We start from the raw sequence: 14,348 nt of genomic DNA on the forward strand, positions 1-14,348 counted from the left end.
GGTAGGATAAGGATCTTCTGCTGGAGGTTGGTCATAGGATGTGGTGGACAGTGGTGAGGGGGAGGCTGGTGGAGCGGACCTGGCGTGTGGGGGTGTAGAAGCTAAGTCTGCTGTACAGGTAGGCTGGTCCGGCCTACTGGAGTGCATTGTGTGTCCGGGTCTGGAGCTTGAAGCTGATCCACTTGCTGATGGGGAACCAGTGTAGGTCTCACATTTGGGGAATGATGTTGCTGCGGTGGGGGACGTTGACAATCAATGAGCCGTAAGTGTATTGGATGCGTTGCAGTAGTTGTAGGTGTTTGTCTGGGAATCCTGCGTACAGTGAGTTGCGGTAGTCCAGTCTGCTGGTGCTCAGGGCCTGTGTCACAGTTATTTTTGTCTGGGGTGGGGATCCACTTGTAGATCCTGCATAGCATGCGGAGGCAGTTGTAGCTGGAGGAGGAGATGGCGTCGACCTGCTCAGACATAGAGAGGGAGGAGTACTGGATGTATTGTAAGTTGCGTGCATGGTCAGTGGGTGTTGTTGCTGCTCCCAGTGTGGTTGCCCACCAGGAGTCGTCCCAGGCTCAGGGTGTGGGTCCGAGGATGAGGACCTGTGTCATGTCCAAGTACAGTTTCAGACTGCTGCTCCTCATCCAGTTGGTGAGGGACTTCATTCCCTCGTGGAGGTTTGTTCAGGGTGTGTGTGGGTCCCTGGTGATGGAGAGGATGAGCTGGGTGTTGTTGGTGTAGGAGATGATGTAGAGGTTGTGATGGCGGGCCACGTGTGCTGAGGGATGACCCCTGGGTTACGCCGCAGATGATGTTGATGGCGTCCGATTTGATGGATCGGTTTCGGACACTCTGAACGCTCTGGGTTCTGCCGGAGAGTAAGGACGTGGTCCAGTCTAGGGCCTTCACTTGGAATCATGATTCTCGGAGGTGTGTCTTCAGAGTGTGATGGCATACCCTGTCAAAGGCGGTGTACCGGTCCAGGAGGAAGAGGGCTGCTGTCTTGGTGCTGGCTAGTTGGCGCATGATGTTGTCTGTGCCGGACATGTGGACTGTCTTGCTGCTGTATGTACGTATGAATCCGGACTGGGACGGGTCAAACATGTTGGGGTCTACCAGCTTGCGGCCCAATTGCATGTTGATGATTACCTACATGACCTTCGTTGGGAACGTGAGCAGGGAGATGGGCCGTGAGTCCTCAAGGGCCTTGGGGTGTGCCTTGTGCCTCTTGAGGAGGGCATTGCTTGTGGCGTGCTTCCATATTTCATGGAATGTTGGTGCATTGAAGAAGATGTAGATGAACTTGTGTAGTTGTGGTATGATCGCTTCCTCTGCTTCGTACAATAAGTGGTGTGGTGATGGTACTGCTGGTGATCCAGAGTGTATGGAGTTCATGACCTTGTGTGTTGCGTCCTTGTTGACGTAGTACCAGGAGGTGCTGCGGTTGGCGCTGGTGGTCCTTGCCGGGGAGGTGGAGTCTGGCATAGTTGGGGTGGTTGTGGTGTTGAAGCTGTTGTCGATGTCACCAAATGTGCGCTGTGAGAAGATGGACAGTGAGTCGCACACTGCTTGTGAGGGTGGGATGTTGATAACGTTTGCGCATGGGTTTCTCTGTTCAATAACAATGCTGAAGACCTCATTGCTGTCGTGTGCATTGTTATCCAGACAGGCTCTGAAGGAGGAGCTCTTTGCCAATCTGTTGAGGCGGTGATGTATACACGTGGCGTTCTTGTGGACTGTGTGGTTGTGCAGTGTGTGTCCGTGGAGCCATGTTCACTCCATCTTCCGGCATGCGCGTTGGTAGGTCTGGAGGTAGTTGGTGAACCGGGTGGCTCTGTTGCAGGCATGGCTGTTGGAGGGTAACGTGAGTGGGGCAAAGGTGTTGGTGCAGTCCTACATACACTGTCAGAGATTTTGGGAACTGGCGACTGGGTTGGTGGGGTTGTAGTTTGGGCTCTGGCTGAGGGGTGTGACCAGCTGGTCTACGTTTACTTTTACCCAGCATTGGTGAGGCAGCAGTTGCCTGCGGTGGTGTGTGGTTGATTAATTGAAGGTCAAATTGATGCTGCGGTGGTTGGTCGAGTGCAGTTCAGTGGTGTGGTAGGAGTTGACGTGGGTGCCTGTTGAGAAGACGGGGTCCAGCTTGTGGCTGGTGGCGTGGGTTCGGTCCCGAGTTGTCTGCAGCCGGGTCTGGTGAGGTTGTTGATCAGTATGGTGGAGTTGTCGTCTTTGTTGTCCTTGAGGTGTAAGGTCAGGTCCCACAGGATGATGTAGTGCGTGGAGGCGAGTGCGTTGGTGCTGGCGAGGTCATTGATGGAGCAGCAGAACTGAGCACAGGGTCGGTGTGCTGTACACGAGGGTCCTCTGAGGGTGGTGTTGGGTGTCGGTGTGGATGTTTATGTGCAGATGGTTGGCGGTGTTGATGGTGTTGTCTGCATGGGTGCCGACCTTGAGGGTGGACTTGTGGTCGATGGTGAATAATCCACCAAATCAGTCAGCGCAATCCCTACGGTTGAACTTGTAGCTGTCTGGGATGTCTATGGTGATGTTGGTCACAGAGGAGAAGTTCCACCAGGTCACGTTTAATAATCAAACAACTGGGGCGGAGGTGTCAAGCACATCCGAGAGCCACATGGGCTGTGTTCGTGTGGAGAGGGTGTTGTGGATAATGCATCCGAGGTGGCTGGGTCCACACCATGGGGGTTTGGTGGCTCAGTTGCATGTGAAGCTGCATATGCGGCAGGAGAAGGGTCCTGTGTGTATGTTATTGTGGTGGCCTGGAAGCAAGTGTTGTATTGGCCGGCATTGAGTGCATGGAGGGTACAGGCGTAGTACTGGAGTCTGGTGTAGTGGCGTTAGTGGCCACAAGGGGTCCTGGCGCTGGGCATGGTCCAGGCGCAGATGGCTGCAGACTGGCTTGCTTAAGGTGTGCCTCTGGTGCGCAAGTAGCACAGTTTAGCAAAGTTTGGCACATATGGGGATGTGGAAGGGAGGAGCAGCTGGTAGGCGGGAGCAGCAAATGTGCATGGGGTGGTGGAACAGTGGCACTGAAACCAAAATGGTGTGCAAACAGGGTGAAAAGTAGTTGCACTGAGGCCACTAACAGGACACTAATATGGTGGTTTTGCACACCTGCCAGTGTGTACTCAGCAGCGGCAGCAGGGGCACACAGGGGGAGCTGGGTGTAGGTTGAGCAACATGCCAGGAGCAATCTGTATTATCCAAATATAACGTCATTAGCATGAAGACACAGGAAATGGGTCACACACAAACAACACAGCCGTGATGGCTATGACAGGTGGGATGATGTGAGATGGATAAGAAATCCATGTCCCAAATCCTCAGTAATTGTGGCCTGATACCTGTTGCACACATATAGAGTGCAAAATGCCACTTGGACTTGCTACTGTGCTGGAATGTGTCCCCAATATACACCAACAAAACAGACATCAGGACATGCACTCAAGTTGAATGTTGCAAGTGTGCAAGCACTGTCTGGCCATGTGCCATGTGATTGGAAAAACATTTTGAATCCATCAAATGAATCATGCCATGTCATTTTAGGTAACATGAGTGATGATGTGTAGCTTTAAGTTTGGCATGTTGACACACATCAAAGTCAAAAAGGGTAGATGACTCAAAATTGTGCATCTGTAGACCATATGTCAGACATGATCATAAACCTACATCTTTTTTCATTTCAGGGCATGGTACACCTACTCATGAGCAGGAACCTATGTTTGAATCCGATGATGAGGGTGGTGAAAGTGTACCAAGTGTGGACATAGGCCTCCTCCAGGACCTGTTAGAATCAATACAAACTCCCTCTCCCCGCACAAGAACGCAAAGCAGCACAGTGGGATCTCGGCTTGCCCAACATGGAAGCACTCCTACACCACCTCCCACAACATCTCAGCTGCACCACTCGCCGAACACGCTAAATTCTTTTGAACAACGTGTTGTGGATGTACAGGGTCAGTTGGCACAGGAGGTGCGTAAAGGGATAGAGAGCATGGCAGGCAACCTAGAGGGAGTGCTCCGTTGCCTAACATCCAATAGTGGCAGTGCGGAAACTGGTAGCAGCAACGATGCACCACCACGTACTTTGTTTCACGCCATGAATGACATATCAGAAGTCATGCAGCCTTGAAGTTGCCAACAGGCTGAGGGAAATTCAGGACATCCTTAAAGAAATGAATGCAAAACAGGATGCATACCTGGCTGCCTACCAACGGGATGTTACAGCTGTGCTTGAAAACCACCAAGTCATGCTCAGTGCATTTATGCGTTACCTGATGGGCATGGAACATGATGCAGGTACAATCCCATCAACATCTGCAGTCCCTGATGTGTCTATGCCTCCTATGTCGACTGCACCACTGATTACACCATCAGCTGTGACAACACACACATCTGATGAAGAAGATTCAGAAGATTGTCCAGTCCTCCGCAAAACTATGCGTTAGCATCACATATTGTACCAGGACACTAAATATACACTGCCTGGTGCTCATACTACTGACATTGTACCCCAGTAATGATGAATAACAAATTACTGCTAGGCAATGGATGTACAATACATTTTCTGTGGCCTCCCTCCATGAGGTGAACGTATGATGTTAACACTCCCTTATCACACAATAAAAACCTACTCACTCATGCATGTCACAAATGTCATGTTGATGTATGGACTGTGCATGTACATCCTCAACCCTACTGTATATGTCCCTTGATTATTAGAGTCCTGTCATACCTTGCTACTTGCTAAGTTGTGTCACTTACATTCATTTGCAACCACAACATGCAATGTCCAACTGGCAACGTTCATAAAGTGACTAGTATCGTGTGTACTACAGCATTGCTAATGTGCAACAGAACGAATGATGTCATAAGTTTGAATGACTAACACCACAAGTTTGTACAAGGAGGGGGTGAGTGGTAAAATCAGATCTGCTTGCACGCTACCATAAATGTGGGTCAGTCCAAGGTGTATGTATGTGATAATGAAATATCTGACATACCACATATATGTATAAATGGAAAACATCAGCACGTGGCTGGCATCAAAGGCACATCCTAAGGTAAGATAAATAGCAGACAATTCTATTAACTTAAGCATAGGAATAGGGACATGCATCACACCAGTGATTGCAACAACATCACTCAACACTCAAATGGTGTCTCATGTATGAAGTCCTACAAACACTTCAGTGCTGCTGCAAAGACTGTGGCCCTAATGCCTTAATGCCTTGTGGCACCGAAGCGTAACGATTTTCACTTTTCAAAAGTGATTCAAGGCTGTCATTGATGAGGCTCAGTGTGCCAGATGTATGTTGACACACTGACGGACAAAATTTGCTGCGGAATTAGCCATGGCAAGATGACTTACATGACATGTCAGAATTGAGATGTCCTAACACATATGTGAATATGAGCGAATGGCAAAGCCTCGCCACACCACTGATCCTTGATCACGGTTACACCTTTCATTTGGAGAAGTGAGAACATGTCCGATTTCAAGCTTGGAGTCTGTTAGAAAATCCACTAAATCGCTATGTGAAAATGAGTCAGCTACCATACTTCCACAATAAGTACTTATGTACAGGCCTGTCACACAGATTATTATGCTACTACACACAAGAAATGTCATTCCCCAATTGAAATGCCCCAATACACTTGTGGTACAATCTGTACCACTAGTACAATGTAGATTGCCAATGAGGCCATTTCCCAGTAGCACCATGGTCTGTCTGTGCCTTGTTCACTGCATTGTGCCCTTGGTGTGTGTGTCTGCTGTTCCTGATAGGGCTAGTTTGGCCTGTCTGTTGTGTATCCCCTGTATTTTTTTTGTTTTCACACTGACTTTTACTTGCCACTGCAGTTACCTGTCCATCCAGCACCCACACACGCCCATGCTCCAGCTACAAGCTGCTCACCCTACACATGACCCCAGCTGAATGGTGGATTATGTATATAGGTACCATTGTTGTGCAGAGTTCAAGCACATCAGTGAACATACACAACATGCGCAAGACCAGCTGAAGTTAGCCTGGTCGTTAAAACCACCCCCACTACAAATACAGCACTCCATGTATGCAACCTTGTGAGATAATACAACTGTCAGCTCAGGACACCGTGCAAATAACAAGCAACAGTCTCATGTTGACACTGCTGAAGCACCTTACCCCGTATGCAGACAATTACAGCTATGAACAGCCAGCTGTATGCCAATGCACAGTGGTGCCTGAGCTGCATCCTCCTACACACATGTCCTGTGCACAGATATGGCATATAAATGTGTGAGGCCAACTACAGCCTCTGGCACTAGTTACGTTGCATGGGTCACATCTGCAACTGGCATTGCATACGTAATCCACAACTTGTACAAGATCATGCAGAAATACGGCCACAAACACCATGGAGGGATGCCTTGCCATCATCTTCAGGAACTGCCTCCAACAGACTAATGCCATTATGATCAAGTGATTGCACAGTCCTGAACATGTCCACTCCTGTATCAAAGTCAACTACAGGACAACTCCATGTTGTACCCTTGCATACAGACATCCTTGATGTGCCACAACATTTGCCAACTACAATGCAGATCACAGACCGCACAACAACCTACAATACGTGGACTATGTACAGCTCAGACACCAGTATGACTCATTGACAAACTCTGCCAATTCAACCTCACCGCACTACTAGACAACATCCCCGACATCAGATATACCCAGGTTGTCATCAACACAACTCACAAGGTGGGACACACCCGGGCACACATTGTCATGTGAGCCCCTTGCCTCAGCACTGATACACACCCCTCCATCCACCATGTGCCACACTGACTCAGATCATTACGAATTACAGATGTTGTACTACATATGCACATACATGTTACACTTCCTTGAAGCACAACATACAACACACCACCAATGGCACCTGTGTATACACAGACATACAACAAGCAATGCTCATGTGCATTCTGCTGGATTTAGCTTTGAGGGTCAACCAAACCCCAGGAATTACACTCCGCCTACAGGGATAACATCACAGCAAAATGTCAAACTGATCTGATCCACACAAATGCAAAATCATCAAGGGTACAATCCTCTACACATCATGCCAATCCATGGCAAGCATCAACTCCATACCAAATTAAACAATATGACCCAGCTCAGCCCTCACTCACTTCACGGGAATTTTCTAGACACTTGGTACAGTCTCCTACCACTAGATCAGCAAAGTGAATGTCAACCTAGATGAACATAAGCAAGGCATACCACACAACACCTTAGCCCAAATAAGCCACACTACACACCATCCTCTGGTGGCCACATGTCTACATGTTTCACACCACAAACACCATGATGGACATACTTTAAGGAGCACCCACACACCCCTGCCCACAGCACATCTTCCACAGGGCTGCATCCCCCATTGCACACGAACAGTGACAGTATATGGCCTCCACCATTGGCACATGCCCCTCCACAGTAATTGCAAATGGTGAGAGCTAAATGACATTAGCAGTTACACCCCTGCTGACCAAACAGACGTCAAGACCCACAGGCACATCTTTCCACACACATTTGCAGTCAAAGTCATAAACCAGAGGGTCATCATGCACCCAGTGATGTTCATAGGAACATACAACATCCCCAATCCTGCTCCATGACAAACAACAGCATCAAGAGGTCCCTCCTACACGCCACAGCAACATCCACACAATCCTCAAAGTCGGTCACACTGCCACTCCATATACACTATACATCGCATCATTTCAAGAAACAATGTTCCACAACACACTAGCAGCCAGACTCCACTATGGCATGAGGCAAGGTAATACACCACACTGGATTGTCTCCTCCCTTGCAGACCGGAGCAGATGATTCAGCCTAATACATTTCACAGCACAACACATAGAGTACTGATGCTGAGTTCCTCAGAGACTGTCCCTCAGTACCTTTGTCTACTATGTCTATATGGCCCCACTTGCTGAGAACATCAGTGAACATGGACTCTGCATAGTACCCTACGCCTATTATGCCCAGCTCTGCCTCTCCCTCACCAAGGTACCCAACATCGCAGGACACAACTAACCACAAAGGATGCAAGATGTGCTAACAAGTATGTGCCTCAGCTGGACAAATCTCCATTTGTTGTCAAAACAGGTCATCATCCTCACAACAACCACTACCACATGGGACTATGCCTGGGGGTCCCATGGGCTGGATAAACAGTTCAGCACTCATAAGTGCCACACAAACTATACATTGTACAGAACACATCCCTCACCCTGTCATTACGGATAATAGCAGTATCCTCACCATACTTCTTCACCATTATTGCCAACTAATTCATTGATTAGATCTGCCACACATCCATCATCATCAGCCTGTTCAATGTGAAAGCCCTCAATATCAGTATCAAAAATACCCTAAGGACAAAAATGATGAATCCAGACAACCGTAGGTAGACGTTCCCTGTGGCTCCCATGATAATACCACTTCCGCCAGCACATACAGGAGCTCTACTGCATCCACACCCATATAGATATACTGACACTCAAGGAGCTCACACACGCCTACACAGTCAGCCACAACCCTGGGCCAGCAAACCTCTACCAATGAATCTGCTTCTAGGCCCACAAGACATACCTCCGCAATACAGACCTAGCCATGGTCACATTTCCCTGCATCTACATAGCCAGCCTGTGAACCAGCTTTCTTTTCCACTTGCAGGAAAGACGTGGGTCATACTGGCCCTCAGCATTGGGACAACACTGCAAACATTTAGCTACAGTCTCAATACCAGGTGGCCCAATTAATGACGGACCTTGTGCCATCTGACCCTCACTTGTTGTGACGTTGTGTGAGGCCTAACCCTGCCTAATAGTCATCATCCATCACCAAGGCACATAGTCATGGGATAATGCTGCATGCAACAAATCTGACCCTTGAACGCATTGATCTGCGTTACAGGCACGTGCAATGGGTGTTGCTGGGTGCCTTCCCAGCAACATCTATTGGCTTTTGACACTGCCCCAGATGTAATAGGAACATGAAATGTGAGGCACTGTCCAGAAATTACACAGACCTAGGGCAGGCGTGAGGAAGGCTCAATGTTGACAAATATGATGAATTCTCCTTGTCTTCCCTTTTTCTCACAATGCAGTACATATAGTAAGAGGAAGAGGCCGTTGTGATGATTGATTAACTGAGAGGTGTCCGTTCCTGTACAAGTCTGATGTTCCCCGCAAGGCAGACACACTTGCCCCATTGTGCAAAGGTGACTGAGTTAGCGCTGAACAGGACATTGTGCAACAGTGCTGGTGAGAACAACAGTTACACATTGACACCTGTACACATGCACATTAATGCAATCTTCGGAACATTTTGTCAAGGGCCTATCGTTAACAGGGCATCAATTTCAAAGCATGGTGGCATCATCATCGATGGTCATACACAGGGATACTAAGTGATGTTGCGTAATACCTAACATGATAAATAATGTAGATGACATGTAAGGCCTCAATACATATGAGATGGTGCATTCCAATGCATTTGTCCTGGCCATGAACCCAATACTCGCCATTCACATATGCAGGCCCCTTCTCAACATGATGCCAGTGCATCTGTGTGCAGGCAAGGTTTTTATAGGCATTGTAATTTGACACTTCATACGCAGATACAAAGCAAGGTATATGGACCATCATCCCTGTATGCTGCAAAAGGCAACGCACATGTCAAATGCACCATGGAAACGAAACATGGGCAAAGTAGGATTGTGTTGCAAGGAAAAACACAGGTGTGCACTGCAATTGATTTGGGCACCGCCTCCTATCATTTAACTCTTGTACATGGGGTGCTGCTTGGGAGTAAATACGTGCTGCGTTTTCACACAACGCAACACACACTGCACAACACTTTCATGGTAGACGCATCTTGACAGGGGACGTCATATCACGGCCAGCATTAAGGTCTGGTATGTGGATTGACTATGCATGATAAATGATGCAATGGCCATTTAAACACATGTACATCATTGCATATTAACTACTGATGTCAATAGGGAATTCTGCCGGTGACCCTTTTAGTTGCATAGGTAACTGCATGATTGTTGTGCTAATTAATGATGGACTTGCAGCACTGTTGCATCCCTCTAACAATGGCAAGTACTGACACACGTGGGGCACAAGGAAATCCTACTTGTAGGAGGTATATCTATGTTGTACTACAATTAGCATGTGTCATGTAGCCATGGTATAAATACACTGACTGTCACGTACCCCAAGGCTCCTTGCTCAGCACAACACTCTTCGACATCTCCATGAGCACACTTGCCACCATTGCATGCACACACCACCACAACATAATATCCTATGCCAATGACACCCATCTGGTACTGTCCCTCACCCAAGACCCAGCCCCAACCAAAAACAACCTCCATGAAGGAAAGATAGACGCTGCAGAATGGAAGAAGCTCAGTCAGCAGATACTGTAAAAACACAATACAGAGGTTATCATCCTTGGCAAATCAACATCCGCCAGGGACGACACCTATTGGTTCACAACAATGGTCACTGCAACAACACCCACGGAGCATACACCCCACTTGGGATTCTTCCAGGTCTACTCACTCACAACTAACAAACAAGTGGACGTCATGTCATCCTTATGATTCTACACCCTGCGCATGCTCCGATAGATATTCTGGTGGATCACCACCGGAACGTGTGAGACGGTCACCCAGGCCCTCATCAACAGCCAACTGTACAACGGGGATGCCCTATACACAGGAACCACCGCCAGACTTCACTTAGAACTACTACCCATAATAAATGCATCGGTACAACTCATCCTCGACAGCCCTCACCACAGCAGCATTTCTACAGGCCATATTGACCAACACTTGGTCACCGTCAACACAAGGATCACGTTCAGGCTCCTCACCCACACACAGACACATAACATGGGCCCAGAATGACTCCTCAACCACCTCTCATTCTCAGATCCTACCTGCCACCTCCGCTCCAACAGCCTCCCACTAGCCACCATCCCAAGGATTGACTGATCCACCACTGGAGGTAGATCATCCTCCTACCTGGCCACCAAGACATGAAACTCCTTTGGCGCACAACTACGACTGACCAGGACCATCTTACCTTCATTAAAGAACTGAAGACCTGCCTATTTCATCAGTAGCAGCACACCCCCTCCCTTCAGTGCCTTGAGACCCTCACACCTGAGTATGGTGCTCTATGGAGGTCTAGATGTATTGTTTGATTGTGGTCTCATTTTATGTGATAGATACTTACAGCAGCACAATAAGTGTTACCGTGTCCCTTGCACACTGTAACACCTCATACATGTGACCCTTATCTTTGAGTTTATGGATTTCCACATGGTGCCATTGAGTCCTTGACACTTCCATGCACATGTGATGTGTAAACATGCTGCATGCAAGAATTATGCTTTTGGACTGTCTGCATACATGGTATGCATGAGGAGACATTGTAAGCATACAGACAAAGATAGTAATGATTTCACACTCACCAGTGGCCTTAGGATTCTTGAAGGACTCCACCTCATCCCTTGTGTATGGTGGTGGACCACCTACAAGTTAAAGACAATAGACCAGATTCTCAGCGTATGTTGCATATTTCAACACAGTACAGAGATTACATGAGAGTCAGTGGCTTACGTTACGTCCCATGAGGCAACCTGATTCATACAACAGTCTCTGGCTAAGTGCTTCTCATGTGAAGCACACTCTTCCACTGCATGTATAACACACATGTGATCCCTTGTTTGTGGCGTCACATTGAGATGGCATTTGCCAAATACATGCACACTTGTCCCATTTTGAAAATATGTTTGCATTGTGTAGATTTATGTGATTGTGCTTTTATGGGGGACTTTGGTACAATGGTGAATGTGAACATCTGAGTATTCACAGATGTGCCAGCAGATTAATGCATCATACACAAAAAAAATCAAATATCCGCCATATGTATTCAAGCAATTGTGGAATTTACGTGGCCTTTTAGAGAATTATGTCCTCCCCAATACACACATGGCTTATCATTTGCTTATTCATCATTCACAGATGTACTGGCATCCTTAGATGTGTCAGTGTGTCAGCTTCTTTGATATGTGCATTGTGACAACACCTGCAAGCAACATGCAATTACACACATACACATTGATCTGTGTGCAAGTACACCATGTACACGTGTACATGGTATTAACATTACATACACTTTTCCAGGCCTTGTAGATGTGTGCCTATTTCCCACGTGACTAAGCACAATAGTGGCCTAAAATTTTGTTTAAAGTTGTTTTTTCAGCACAACAAACATGTGACCGGACGTAATCCCAGCTGTATGATGTATCCTATGTTTGGGTATGCTAACAAACCTTACTCAGCCCATGGTATGCCATCATGTATGCATATTGTTGCATAAGTGTATTGTTATTATCATGTTGTTTTCCATTCTGCATTGCATTTCACATCACAAGTAGTTACTGTACATCCAGTCATTGTGTAGAATCCAAGTAATTAAATGTGATACTTCCTGCACACAGTCATGATGAAGGAGTGAAGGCATTGCATGGTTTGCACTCAGTTGACACTAGTGCATCTTCGCTGCAGACAGATGGTAATGTAGCACATTGTGTATAGTGAAATACACATACAAACACCTGTGTGGAGAGATTTAGAACCACTACAAGGTTACTTGTGATGCTGGCAGACATATGCTCCTCTGAGGTGATGTCCCTGTAGATTATTACTGTATGTACAGGGCCTACAATGTGTGATGGAGGGGGGAGCATGAAGTTTGCATCCAAGTTGCTGTTGATGTTATGCAATACTTAGGATGTTTAGGCCCATTGTTAATAGGATATTGTCACTGCGTGAAATATTGTATCAAGAATCCATCATGCATACATATGATATACCAGGATGGAACATGTTGTTCCCTTAAGGTAGCATATTTGTGCCTTTCCCTGGCCTTGCCCACAAAGTGCTGTCATGCAGTAGGACAATACCTTTTGCATCATGATACAAGGGTGGCTGTGTTGCTTGGAAGAAGTTTTTTGTACCGTATGGGATACCTTCCTGTACATCAATGGTCAGAAAGCGCATAGACATGTTTCATTGTGTGCTGCACAATGCAGCTGCACACAGGGAAATATGACATACATGGATACATGAAAACTTCACTCCCCGTTGCGCCTCACTTACACCTCCCCAGGGCAGGCATGTGCTTTTTGCGCTGCCTCAGACTTGTACATCTCTGGCCTTCTTTTCATAGGCCTTGCACCGCCAGAGCGTCACTTTACCACATGTTAATGAGTGATGCTGCGGCGGCACAAGGCCTTCATTACAAAGGCCCCTGGAGCAGTGACAAAAGGCCATGGATGTTGGTGTAGACATGCCAAACAACACCCATTGCACGCCCCTTTGACACAGAACAATGCATTGAAAGTGCAGACATTTATCATGCAGGATTATGCCTCAATGAGCGGCATAGTCCAGCATGATGAAGATCACTCTGGCTTGTGCGTTACCACAACGTCAGTAGGGGCCATATGTATCAAGCCTTTTGGGAATTGCTAAGTCTGAAAATCGCAGAATTTTGGCATTGGCGAATTGCGGCCTATTTCCATGTCTTAGGATGTATGAAACATTTGCCAATTAAGAAATAGCAAAGTTTTGCAAATCCTTATTTTGCCATAGCATTTAGGGAATTGCAATTTTGCAATTCCTTAAATGCTATGTATGTAGCATTTTTGTGTAGCAAATTAAGTTTGAGATTTAGCAAATTAGCACCAACATGTAGTTGATGGTAACTTGCATTTTTTTCCAAAAAGTGCACAATTTAGCTTTTTGGAAGGTGGCAGGTGATGCACACACATGCCCATAGGGCATGTATGTGCACCATATGCACACACATATACTTTTGAGGGGTGCAGCAGGGTGTCTTTGAGACACCCCTGCACCCTTGTAATAATTCACAAATAGCGATTAGCAAATAGCAGATTTGCAATTAGAGTATTTATTTCAAATAATTCCTATGGGCCTCCTGGGCCATGGGAATGCATTGGGAATTATCCCTTAATTGCAAATTTGAAAAATGCAAAGTCGCAAATACGGAAGATTAAGGAATTCCTACAAAATTGCGGATTTTCTTCATACATACAATTTTGCAATTCATAAATAGCGATTCCTTAAAAATCACAATTTTTGATTTGCGAAAGGGTTTGTTGATAGATATGGCCCTATATCTGATCTTACAGCGGCGCAAGGGGATCATCAGTGAGGCTCCTGTAGTTTCACAATGGAATAGC

Source organism: Lissotriton vulgaris, chromosome 8 (assembly GCF_964263255.1).
Source record: "Lissotriton vulgaris chromosome 8, aLisVul1.2, whole genome shotgun sequence".
Lineage (NCBI taxonomy): Eukaryota > Metazoa > Chordata > Amphibia > Caudata > Salamandridae > Lissotriton > Lissotriton vulgaris.